Source organism: Coregonus lavaretus (genome assembly GCF_964263955.1).
Source record: "Coregonus lavaretus genome assembly, chromosome: 35".
NCBI classification, from domain to species: Eukaryota; Metazoa; Chordata; class Actinopteri; order Salmoniformes; family Salmonidae; genus Coregonus; species Coregonus lavaretus.
The window spans coordinates 3,922,536-3,934,979 of NC_140022.1; positions in this window are offsets into that span (position 1 = coordinate 3,922,536).

A 12,444-nucleotide genomic window follows, 5' to 3' on the forward strand; every position below is an offset into this window, starting at 1 on the left:
AGTTTCTTCCTAGGTTCCTGCCTTTTCTAGGGAGTTTTTCCTAGCCACCGTGCTTCTACATCTGCATTGCTTGATGTTTGGGGTTTTAGGCTGGGTTTCTGTATAAGCACTTTGTGACATCTGCTAATGTAAAAAGGGCTTTATAAATTATTTGATTTGATATGTGAATGGGTCTTGTGTTTCCCCCCCCACCCCAGAATCCAAAATATCTCCAATAAAACTGGATTCATCTTAACAGGATCCCCTAGATGGCAGCAGATAATAGCCAATGACCAATATGAGCGGCTGCTGTCATATAAGTTAGACCTGTTTGTGTATCATTGGTCTCTCTTAGAAAAAAAAGGTGCTATCTCAAACCTAAAAGGGTTATTCGGCTGTCCCCCTTTGAAGAACCCTTTCTGGGTTCCATGTAGAGCCCATTCCACAGAGGGCTCTAAATTGAACCAAAAAGGGTTCTAATTGGCACCAAAAAGGGTTCTCCTATGGGGACCGCTAAATAACCCTTTTGGAACCCATTTTTCTAAGAGTGTAGTGAGTTAGAAGACATACATATTTACCATTACTAAGGCATCAACTACCATACATACAGTTGAAGTCGGAAGTTTACATACACCTTAGCCAAATACATTTAAACTCAGTTTTTCACAATTCCTGACATTTAATCCTAGTAAAAATGCCCTGTCTTAGGTCAGTTAGGATCACCACTTTATTTTAAGAATGTGAAATGTCCGAATAATAGTAGAGAGAATAATTTCTTTCAGCTTTTATTTCTTTCATCACATTCCCAGTGGGTCAGAAGTTTACATGCACTCAATTAGTATTTGGTAGCATTGCCTTTAAATTGTTTAACTTGGGTCAAACGTTTCGGGTTGCCTTCCACAAGCTTCCCACAATAATTTGGGTGAATTTTGGCCCATTCCTCCTGATAGAGCTGGTGTAACTGAGTCTGGTTTGTAGGCCTCCTTGCTCGCACACACTTTTTCAGTTCTGCCCACACATTTTCTATAGGATTGAGGTCAGGGCTTTGTGATGGCCACTCCAATACCTTGACTATGTTGTCCTTAAGCAATTTTGCCACAATTTTAGAAGTATGCTTGGGGTCATTGTCCATTTGGAAGACCCATTTGCGACCAAGCTTTAACTTCCTGACCAATGTCTTAAGATGTTGCTTCAATATATCCACATAATTTTCCTTCCACATGATGCCATCAATTTTGTGAAGAGCACCAGTCCCTCCTGCAGCAAAGCACCCCCACAGCATGATGCTGCCACCCCCGTGCTTCACGGTTGGGATGGTGTTCTTCGGCTTGCAAGCGACCCCCTTTTTCCTCCAAACATAACAATGGTCATTATGGCCAAACAGTTCTATTTTTGTTTCATCAGACCACAGGATATTTCTCCAAAAATACGATCTTTGTCCACGTGCAGTTGCAAACCGTAGTCTGGCTTTTTTATGAAGCAGTGGCTTCTTCCTTGCTGAGCGTCCTTTCAGGTTATGTCGATATAGGACTCGTTTTACTGTGGATATAGAATCTTTTGTACCTGTTTCTTCCAGCATCTTCACAAGGTCCTTTGCTGTTGTTCTGGGATTGATTTGCACTTTTCGCACCAAAGTACATTCATCTCTAGGAGACAGAACGCGTCTCCTTCCTGAGCGATATGACGGCTGCGTGGTCCCATGGTGTTTATACTTGCATACTATTGTTTGTACAGATGAACGTGGTACCTTCAGGCGTTTGGAAATTGCTCCCAAGGATGAACCAGACTTGTGGAGGTCTACAATTTTCTTTCTGAGGTCTTGGCTGATTTCTTTTGATTTTCCCATGATGTCAAGCAAAGAGGCACTGAGTTTGAAGGTAGGCCTTGAAATACATCCACATGTACACCTCCAATTGACTAAAATGATGTCAATTAGCCTATCAGAAGCTTCTAAAGCCATGACATCATTTTCTGGAATTTTCCAAGCTGTTTAAAGGCACAGTCAACTTAGTGTATGTAAACTTCTGACCCACTGGAATTGTGATACAGTGAATTATAAGTGAAATAATCTGTCTGTAAACAATTGTTGAAAAAATTACTTGTGTCATGCACAAAGTAGATGTCCTAACCGACTTGCCAAAACTATAGTTTGTTAACAAGAAATGTGTGGAGTGGTTGAAAAACGAGTTTTAATGACTCCAACCTAAGTGTATGTAAACTTCCGACTTTTACATTTTTACATTTTTTAGTCATTTAGATGATCTACTTTAGCAGATTAGCCTAATTTGTATCATATTTATAAAAAATATATATATATAACCACAGACCTACCTTTAATAAGATGTAGACCTACTTTGCTTTCCCCCCTGTAAGACACAGGAGTGGGCCTACGTTTTACCGATTATAAGCATAAACAGTTATTCAATTCACTGTGTGGACTACAGGGGATGCTACTGTATTACAGTTGGTGTCACGGTTCAGACAGACGACCAGAGGACCACAATTGCGTCACACCAGAAAGTTTATTAAACTTAAGGGAAAAGGGAAGTAGGGAGTGAATGAAGGCTCCAGGGGTAACAGGGATCCTGTCCAATGCGCTGGGTCTGTGCCCCCCCCAGTGGCAGCGATGCGTCCTATGAAGCCGGTGGTGGGTGGTCCAGAAGTCCTGGGGGGGGGAGACACAGACACAACAGGGCGGAATGAAACCAGGCAGCAGTACAGTTCAAGGGAAATCCAAAATACGTAGTAGCAAGGCAGAAGGCTGGTCAGAGTTACCGGGATTGAAGAGTAGTCAGGAGTCGTAATGGCAGAAGCAGGTCTGGATCTCCTGAGGCAGAAGAGTATCCAAAAAACAGGCAGGTCCGGGGTCACAAAACCAGGGTGAGCCAGAAGCGCGAGCAAACAGGTTCCGGGTGTGAGCTTTGCAGACGATCTGACACCGGAGAGCTGAAAGACAGGGCCTTAAATACTGGGAGAGGTAGTGGGTAATGCAGCGCAGCTGGCAGAGTAATTAGAGCAGAGCAGAGCAGGGACAGGTGGAGCTAGTTAGGCTGAGTAGAGAGAGTGGTGAGCAGAGTGGAAGAAAATTAAGGTGGTAACCCGGTGGAGTGAGAGGCCCATGACAGAACCCCCCCCCCAAGGGACGGCCCCAGAAGTCCCAAGAGCAACACCACGCCGGGCGGGAGGAGGGGAGCCGGAGGAGGGCTAGAACTCCTCCGAACGGTCCGAGTGAACGTCCTCATCCTCGGAGGAAGCCGGAGGGCCGTGGTCGGGAGATGGGACAGGTCCCGAGACAGGATCAGGCACAGGACAGGAAGCCGAGCGGGCCGGACGGTTAGGGACCCCTCTGGGGCGGCCCCTACGGATTGCAGGTTGATCAGGATGCCGTTGGTGGAAAGCGGTGATGAGAGTCCTATCCACAATCCGACTAGCTGGCACCCAGGTCCTTTCCTCAGGTCCATAGCCCTCCCAGTCAATGAGGTACTGGAGACCCCTACCCCTCCGTCTGGACCGAAGCAGGCGGCGGACGGTGTAAACCAGACCACCATCGACGAGCCGTGGAGGAGGAGGACCAGGCGCAGCAGGGACCAGCGGACTCTCATGGATGGGCTTAATCTTAGACACATGGAAAGTGGGGTGCACCCTCAGGGAATTAGGCAGTTGGAGCCGGACAGCAGTTGGGCTAATCACTCTTATGATAGGGAATGGGCCAATGAACCGAGGTGCCAGCTTCTGCGACTCCACCCTGAGTGGCAGGTTCTTCGATGACAACCACACCCTTTGACCAACATGGTAGGTGGGAGCAGGAATTCTCCGACGGTTGGCCCCGGTAGTGTAGCTGGCAACGGATCTGAGGAGTGTGGCTCGGGCTTGTGACCAGGTGCGGCGACATCGACGGGCAAAAGCAAGTGCAGATGGGCAAGTAACCTCCTCTTCCTGGCTGGCAAATAGAGGAGGCTGGTATCCATAAACACATTGGAAAGGGGACATACCGATGGCAGAGCAGGTCAGAGAATTGTGTGCGTACTCCACCCATGTCAATTGCTGCGACCAGGAGTGGGGGTTGCGTGAAGTCATGCATCGCAGTGCCTTCTCGAGCTCCTGATTAGCCCGCTCTGACTGCCCATTGGATTGGGGATGGAATCCGGAAGTCAGACTGACTGTGGCTCCCAGCAGGTGACAGAACTCCTTCCAAAAAGCGGAGGAGAATTGTGGACCACGGTCAGAAACTACATCCTTTGGCAGTCCGTGGATCCGGAAGACGTGTTCCAGGACCACCTGGGCGGTCTCCTTGGCGGTTGGGAGCTTGGGGAGGGGAATGAAGTGTGCCATCTTGCTGAAACGGTCAACGATGGTGAGAATGACGGTCATGCCACTTGAAGGGGGCAGCCCCGTGACAAAGTCAAGGGCGATGTGAGACCAGGGACGTCTGGGCACAGGCAGGGGCTGCAGCAATCCGGCTGGGGGCTGGCAGGACGACTTGTGTTGGTTGCAGATGGGGCAGGCTTGGACGAATTCCCGTACATCCTTCCTCAGAGAGGGCCACCAGAACCTCTGGGCGAGCAGGTTGTAAGTGCGGGTGGAGCCAGGGTGACAAGCTAGGCGGGAGTCATGTCCCCACTGAACGACCTGGGACCTCAGGTCTTCGGGGACAAAAAGGCGGTCAGCTGGGCAAGTGCTGGGACCTGGCTGGTTACGGAGAGCCTCCATCACCTGTTCCTCAACAGCCCAGGTCAGAGCTGCAACGATGCAGGGACTTGGCAGAATCGACACAGGGTCCTTGGAGGGGGTGTCATCCTTCTGGAATTGACGGGAGAGGGCGTCTGGCTTGGTGTTGCGTGATCCAGGCCGGTATGACAGAGTGAAATTAAACCTGGTGAAGAACAGGGCCCAGCGGGACTGCCTGGAGTTCAACCGTTTGGCCGTGCGGATGTACTCCAAGTTCTTATGATCGGTCCAAACGAGAAATGGAATGGTGGACCCCTCCAGCCAGTGACGCCACTCCTCCAAGGCAAGCTTCACAGCCAGCAGCTCACGGTTCCCTATGTCGTAATTGCACTCAGAGGGGGACAACCGACGTGAGAAAAAGGCACAGGGATGGAGCTTCCTATCCTCCGCAGCCCACTGAGAAATCACAGCACCAACTCCCACATCCGAGGCGTCCACCTCCACAATGAATTGCCGGTCCACATCAGGCATCTGGAGGATGGGAGCGGAGGTGAACCTCACCTTGAGGGTACTGAAGGCTTTGTCGGCTGCTGGGGTCCAGGTGAAGGGTTGCTTGGTGCTGGTTAGAGCAGTGAGAGGGGCAGCAACGGTACTGTAGTTCCGGATAAACTTCCTATAGAAGTTAGCAAACCCCAGAAACTGTTGCAGCTTCTTTCTGTTCTCCGGAACTGGCCATGAAGTGACTGCTGATACTTTGGCAGGATCCATTTGGATACTTCCCTCTGCCACTATGTACCCCAGGAAGGCCACTGTCTTGACGTGAAACTCACATTTCTCTGCCTTGGCGTAGAGGGAATTCTCCAGAAGACGATGAAGGACTTGCTGGACATGGCGGGTGTGTTCAGACAGGTTTCTGGAGTAGATTAAGATGTCATCCAGGTAAACGAAGACAAACTTGTTTAACATGTCCCGCAGTACATCATTCACTAGAGCCTGGAACACAGCAGGAGCATTGGTGAGGCCAAAAGGCATAACCAGATACTCGTAGTGGCCTGTTGGTGTATTGAATGCGGTTTTCCATTCATCTCCCTCCCGGATCCGCACTAGGTGGTAAGCGTTTCTGAGATCCAACTTGGTAAAAACAGTGGCTCCCTGGAGCAACTCAAAAGCAGAGGTGAGCAGAGGCAGAGGGTAACGGTTTTTCACTGTGATGTCGTTGAGTCCCCTGTAGTCGATGCAGGGGCGAAGAGATCCGTCCTTCTTCCCCACAAAGAAGAAGCCAGCACCAGCAGGAGATGAAGATGAACGGATTAATCCTGCGGACAGAGAGCCATTGATGTAGTCCTCCATGGACTTTCTTTCAGGAGCAGACAACGAATAAAGACGACCCTTTGGAGGAGCTGTTCCAGGGAGGAGGTCGATGGCACAGTCGTACGGTCGGTGAGGGGGCAGAGATGTGGCTCTTGCTTTGTTAAACACCTCTCTGAGACCATGGTAGCATTCTGGGACATTGGAGAGGTCAGGAGCGGAGTTAGTAGGTACTGGCCGAGGGGGTAGTGCGGCAGCAAGCAGGCAGGTTCGGTGGCAGTCCTCTCCCCACTCCCTGATCACCCCGGTCACCCAGTCGAGCTGAGGGTTGTGCCGGCGGAGCCATGGGTAACCCAGGATGAGGGGTTGGCCTGGAGAGGGGAGCAGGTGAAACTGGATAGTTTCTTGATGGTTTCCGGACAGACCCATCGAGACCGGGGCCGTGACATGAGTGACCGATCCGAGTAAGTGTCCGTCCAGTGCCCGGGCAGGAATAGGAGGTGTCAAACGGAGGTTCTCCAGTCCCAGTTGGCGTGCCAGCTTGATGTCCATTATGTTGGCTTCGGCGCCAGAATCCACCAGAGCAGCCAGGGTGTGAGTTGAGTCAGAGAGGCGGAGGTGAACTTGCAGCAGGGGTTTGCGGTCGGAGGACTGGATGGTCATTGAACTCAACCGGACTCCCCCTATGCCCGGTGAGCTTCGGCCCTTTAAAGGGCAGGTTACCACACGATGTCCATCACCTCCACAATAGAGGCAGAGGTTTGAGGTGAAGCGGCGCTGGCGCTCTGCAGGAGTGAGGGAGGCTCGCCCAATCTCCATAGGCTCAGACTGATCAAGCTGACCTGGGTGAGTGGCAGTAGATGACAGGAGCCCAGTCGGATCTCTCCGAATGCCGGTAGTAGGTGGACCTTGGCGCCCCCTCTCACGACGACGGGTCTGTATCCTTCTGTCGATCCTGACAGTCAGTGCGATGGCTTCATCAAGAGTGGAAGGCAGTTCATGGGAGACCAACTCGTCCTTGATATAGTCAGCCAAACTATGGAAGAACGCGTCCACCAACGATGGTGTGTTCCAAGAACTTCGTCTAGCCAGGGTTCGGAAGTCGATGGAATGGTCTGCGACTGTACGTCTGCCTTGTCGAATACTGAACAGTTCACGAGACGCCTCTGCGGTGGGTGAATCCAGGTCAAACACCTTCAGCATCTCCTCAGCAAACAGGTCGAAGGTTGCACATGCGGGGGTTTGACGTTCGAACTCTGCTGTTCCCCAGAGTCGAGCTCGGCCCGTCAGGTGAGTGATGGCATACCCAACTTTAGCCCCCTCCGTGGCGAAGGTCCTTGGCTGCAAGGAGAACTGAAGTCGGCAGCTAGTCAGGAATGGCCGGACCTGGGTTGAATCGCCGTTGAACCGCTCGGGGTTTCCAATCTTGGGTTCCGGAGCAGCGGCTGCAATGACCGGGGCAGGTAACTCGGGGGCTGGGCTGGTGGGCAGACTGGCTGGGGTAAGGTTGGTGAGGAGTTGAATGATCATGGCGAGTTGTTGTTGCTGCTGCTGGAACTGCTGCTCATGCTCATCGGTTTCCATGTCGGGGAAAGTGTGCGCTGAGTCCATAATGGTCAGATCGTACTGTCACGGTTCAGACAGACGACCAGAGGACCACAATTGCGTCACACCAGAAAGTTTATTAAACTTAAGGGAAAAGGGAAGTAGGGAGTGAATGAAGGCTCCAGGGGTAACAGGGATCCTGTCCAATGCGCTGGGTCTGTGCCCCCCCCAGTGGCAGCGATGCGTCCTATGAAGCCGGTGGTGGGTGGTCCAGAAGTCCTGGGGGGGGGAGACACAGACACAACAGGGCGGAATGAAACCAGGCAGCAGTACAGTTCAAGGGAAATCCAAAATACGTAGTAGCAAGGCAGAAGGCTGGTCAGAGTTACCGGGATTGAAGAGTAGTCAGGAGTCGTAATGGCAGAAGCAGGTCTGGATCTCCTGAGGCAGAAGAGTATCCAAAAAACAGGCAGGTCCGGGGTCACAAAACCAGGGTGAGCCAGAAGCGCGAGCAAACAGGTTCCGGGTGTGAGCTTTGCAGACGATCTGACACCGGAGAGCTGAAAGACAGGGCCTTAAATACTGGGAGAGGTAGTGGGTAATGCAGCGCAGCTGGCAGAGTAATTAGAGCAGAGCAGAGCAGGGACAGGTGGAGCTAGTTAGGCTGAGTAGAGAGAGTGGTGAGCAGAGTGGAAGAAAATTAAGGTGGTAACCCGGTGGAGTGAGAGGCCCATGACAGTTGGACCCTTGTTGAAATGCATAGTAAGCCTATATAGTTTGGCCCTCTTGTGGTTATTCGCAGTATGTTGTTAGAATCTTACAGAGACTGTAGCTGTAAAAGTATCATAGTCCATATATTATCTATACATCACATAACACTTTGACAGACACGGAGAGACCCAGAGGCAGGAACATATACATAATTAATTAATTAGAGTGTTTTGGCCATTTCTCTCACGGCAATTGTTGACTTTGAGAAAATATTGTATTCTGATTGACATCGATTAAAAAAAGAACCATGCCTAATTGGTTTCACAAAATTATATTAATCGTTTTGCTCTAGAGGGCCTACGTGGGTGATGTGGTTAACCTACTTTGGTTTGGGCACGTCATGCTCAGAATGGATGCAGTATGCACAATTCTTCTCCTCTGTGTAAGGTTACGTGTAGACGAAAGGCCTATTCAAATACACCTAGTCAGTGTTGACACCAATTCTGTCAACAAATACAACTTCTGAAGAGAAAGTAAAATAGAAACTCACAATACTTTTCGCATACAAACAGTTATTCCGATGCAATTGTTGGCTATGCGCATTTTACGCACACATAGGGAAGTTTATAGGCCAGGGTCTGAGACAGGTGTACTCAGTGCATCAACAGAACAATTGTATATCAATCCTAATGAGCCAATGAGAGAAGGTGATAAGTGATGTGGGCGTGTTTATTAAGCTCAGATCCGTTCCCTCGACCAATCAGTGGACTGTAGGAGGTGTTAGTAGCACGGAAGGGGTGTGTCAATACCCCCCCAGCCGTCGGCTGGATCGTAGTGTGAGGAGCAATTGCATTGGAATATCAATGGTCAAAACATTGGTCACCATAAAAACTACAAACGAACCTACTGTTTTCGTCGCGTTTAACTTGTGTATCGAACTATTTGGGCATATGGAGGACGCCATGACGCGCGGGGGGGGACCCAGTTTCTGAAACTGTCAAGAGCCGATACGTTTCGTTTAATTTCCTTTTAAATAACGGGATACCTTATTGGACATGTGAGTTACGGGAGTTATCGTCAGCAAACGTGCAAAATGAAGTTTCCCCTGTGTCTTCGATGTCTCCTCATCACTTTCGTGGTGTTTAGGGCGAGCACTGCACAGTCAGGTGAGTGAGAGCAACAGACAGCGTGCTCACGCGCAAGGTCTTTGGCTATGGTATTTGTCGTTGTAAACTGCCCTTAATAATTGATCTATAATACATATAACTGATCTCGCTGCTGCTGACATGAAATGTTGTTGTGAAGTAGAACAGTGTGTAAAATTGACACACTTTAAGCTGGCATGTTGTAATAGCCCATGACATTACTGCAGTCGTCTTAGTAAACAAATCTGAAGTTCACAAACACGCATGTCATTCCGAAAAAGTGCATCACCGGATGTCAATAAAGCCCACTCACTCAAGATTGTCACTATTAATTAATCCGATCTGATGTCATCCTTTCCCTGAGGGAATAGCCTTGAATTAATATTGTCATTTAATTCGAATAGGCTACCCCACACACAGAGAGTCATGGTTTTGATAAAACATCTTAAGAGTTTCTAACGATAAGCTCCAGGCATTGATTGAAAATCAATGTGGAGTTTTCGATGAATTTATTATTAATTGCTTATCAGGTGCGTTGTATCTGGATGAAACGACGTTTCCCCTTATTTGAGACAGTTGGGCTAATAATTATAACGCTATAGCCTAAATTGTTAGAGGCAATAATTCGTTTGCTGGTTGTTATTGCCATTATTATGTAATTACACAGTTATTAGACAGGCTACTTGTAATTATTAATATTGTGTAGCCTATATTTATTATTTAGCAGTGTTTTAGCCTATACATTTGGTTTGCAAACAACCTTGACTGCGTCAACATTTTTCGTTTAAGTGTCCTGTGGACCATGGTCTCATCAGATCATAATGTACCCTAGGCTATTTATTTCAGCAAATGACCTATATGAATAGTAGATTTTGGTCTAATGCTTTAGACTGAATATCGTTGCGGGCTTCCTTTCATCTATTTAAACAGCAAAATACGTTTTATAATGTTACAATATTAAAGGTATGTAGTAAAGCAAATCGAATATTTCCCCCTTGATATTCACCTCCCCCTCTGTGGTTTCTCTGCAAGCTGAAAATAATTTCAGCGACAGGTGAAAGAGTCCCTCTGCCGCCACTTGTTTGGTCAAATGCGCATGGTAGAGGCATTCACATCCGCAGGCACTCGCTGATGCAAGCGAATAGCTCCCGCTCCCTCTCCCAGCGCGCGGTCTAGAGCGGGTCCCACGCTCTTCCCTCGGTGTTCTCATACCGTAGCCTACGAGCCTGTTTGTCCATTATTCATTTTGGCCTGCTAGTGAAATGGAGCCCGTTTATGAATCGGGTTTGTTGTCGTCTCATTTCGGCGTGGGGGTTGGCTGTGTCAGCGATCCAATTGAATGTAAAATCCATGGGTAAAATCATTGTTTTCAGAGAATGTGATTTAGCTGGCTACCGTCCATTTTCAATGTCATATCCATTCAACCGTTGAAAATGACGGAGCCATTTAAATAGCCAAATTATGGTGGCTTTCGAACTTTTCTACTATACCTTCTACTTTTCATTTTGATTAATTGAACGCCCTCTTCTCACCTCAACCCCTCCTCTCCTTTTTATGGGCTTTTATGGTTTCATTTTAGCAGTGCAAAATATGTGGACCTGAACTATCAGCACAGCCGTGGGAAGTAAGGGTGCCGAGGCTGCTGCAGCACCCCTGAAAAATCAGGAAAAATAAATAAATATCAATACAATTATGATTATTCTTTTTTTAAATGTTATTTTTTCACAAAAGTAGTGCACTGGGACTTTACCAGTCCTGTATTAGCGGACTGATATAGCCATCTGTAGCGCAGGCATTTTTGTTGTTGTTGGTGTATTTAAAAAAAGGAAGAAAATTCAGACGTTTCATTCTCTTATAGAACAGTACATCAGTGTTGCATTCAAACACAATATCCTGCGTTTCTTTCAGATGCATTTGTAAGATCCTATCTGGCTTGTGTGAATGCTGCTGTTACATATCTTATCAGACTTGACACAACTGAAGTTCCCTCTGGGAAATCAACATTATTCTATTCTAGACTATTCTGTTCTATTCTATACTATTCTATTTGTTCTATTCTATACTATACTATTCTATAAGATTATATTATGTTCTGTTCTGTTCTATTCTATACTATTCTAGTCTATACTATACTATTTTATTCTAGACTATTCTATTCTACACTATACAATAGTAAACTATACTATACTATACTATTCTATACTATACTATTCTATTCTATATTATTCTATACTATTCTATTCTGTTCTATTCTATAATATAATATTCAATAATATACTATTCTAGACTATTCTATACTGTTCTATTCTATACTATTCTATACTATTCTATACATTCTATTCTATACTATTCTATTCTATTCCAGTCTATTCTATTCTATACTAATATATTCTATACCATTCTATTCTATACTATACTGTTATGTTATATTCTATACATTCTATTATATACTATACTATTCTATATTATTATATTCTATACCATTCTATACTATTCTATTCTATTGTAGGACTTGACTTAGGTGCGAATGTAGTGTATAAGACAATAGCAACATTGTGGAGGTGCACATTGGTGTCACCATGTTTAGACATCATAATGTTGGTCTCTCAGTATTGAGGTGTGGACATGCTGGTCCTGATTTGGTGGATGTGCAATATATCTGTCTGAAGGCAAAATCACTGATACACACGTGTCATGAGGACTGGGACGCTCCCCCACACACCCCTTCTGTGTCTTGGTTCTCTGGGCTGAGGTAGTGGATAGGCCTATTCACTATGCAGTGCACTACTTTTGACCAGAACCCTATAGGCCCTATGGACCCTGGTCGAAAGTAGTGCACTATATAGGGAATAGGGTGCCATTTGGGACTTCATGCACATAATGATGTTAACCTATATGTATTTTCGTGGAAAGATTTTGGGTGGAGTAAACCCTCTCGTTTGGCCTCTTCCTCTCTGTGTTGGAGGACTAGAATTTGACACCCTGTATTCAAACAAACAGTCCACTAAGAGTAAAACCTATAGCACACATTGAACCCTGTATCTCTTTCCTTCCCTCCTCCTCCTTATGTCATCCCTCCTGTATTCAT